Source organism: Mus pahari, chromosome 21 (assembly GCF_900095145.1).
Source record: "Mus pahari chromosome 21, PAHARI_EIJ_v1.1, whole genome shotgun sequence".
Lineage (NCBI taxonomy): Eukaryota > Metazoa > Chordata > Mammalia > Rodentia > Muridae > Mus > Mus pahari.
Genome location: NC_034610.1, coordinates 16,435,959 through 16,437,382, shown reverse-complemented (window position 1 = coordinate 16,437,382; position 1,424 = coordinate 16,435,959).

Sequence of the window (1,424 nt, the reverse complement as noted above, 5' to 3'; positions counted from 1 at the left end):
CCATGGAATAAAGACTACAGGCTTCTTTCCTCTGGCTTGCTTTCTTAAACCCATGAATACCAATTTCCAAATTATTACATTATTTAATGAGAGCAGGGCACTCTTACATTGAATATTAATCAAGAAATATCTGATAAACTGACCATAGGACAGTCTGTTGGTGTTTTTTTTTTTTATTTTTTTTTATTAACTGAGGTTCTCTGTTTCCAAGTTGCTCTTGCTAGGCTGTTGACATAAAACTACCCAGCACAAAATGTTGCATAATTTGATTATGGTAATCACATTTTGATTGTGTATATGGACATATATGTATAATATAATATATAAGCATACATATACATGTAGGAAATTGTCAAAAGTTATTAAATAAAAGTGAAATTTTAGTTTCAATCATACTTCAATAAATCTGAAATAATTTTTGCTCTAAAAAGGAAGAATTAACAGAAGTCAGGCTGAATGTTCATGCTTGATAAAGCCTTCTCCAGTGCTTTTATTACTATACTCTCATGTAGACTGTTCTTTATTAGCAGAATACTATCATGCTTCTGAATGTTTTCTTTTCAATTCATATGGGTAATGAAAATATTTAATATTTTTTGTCCATTTTTCATTAGATATTTTATTCACTTACATTTCAAATGCTATCTCCAAAGCTCCCTATACCCTCCACCCACCTTGCTCCCCAGCCCACCCACTCCCGCTTCCTGGCCTTGGCATTCCACTGTACTGGGGCATATGATCTTAGCAAGATCAAGGGCTTCTATTCCCACTGATGGCCTACTAGGACATCCTCTGCTACATATGCAACTAGAGACACAGCTATGGGGGATAATGGTTACTTTATATTGTTGTTCCTCCTATAGGGTTGCAGACCTCTTCAGCTCTTTGGGTACTTTCTGTAGCTCCTCCATTGGGGGCTCTGTGTTACACCCAATATATGACTGTGATCATCCACTCCACTTCTGTTTTTGCCAGGCATTGGCATAGACTCACAAAAGAGAGCTATGTCAGGGTCCTGTCAGCAAAATTGTGCTGGCATATGCAATAGTGTCTGGGTTTGGAGGTTGTATATGGGATGGATCCCAGAGTGGGGCAGTCTCTGGATGGTCTTTCTTTCCATTTTTGCTTTGAACTTTTTCTCTATAACTCCTTCCACGGGTATTTTGTTCTCCATTCTATGAAGAAATGAAGTATCCACACTTTGGTCTTCCTTCTTCTTGAGTTTCATGTGTTTTGCAAATAGTGTCATAGATATTCTAAGTTTCTAGGCTAATATCTGCTTATCAGTGAGTGCATACCATGTGTGTTCTTTTGTGATTGGGTTACATCATTCAAGATAATATCCTCCAGATGTATCCATTTGCCTAAAAATTTCATGAATTCATTGTTTTTAATAGCTGAGTAGTACTCCATTGTATAAATGT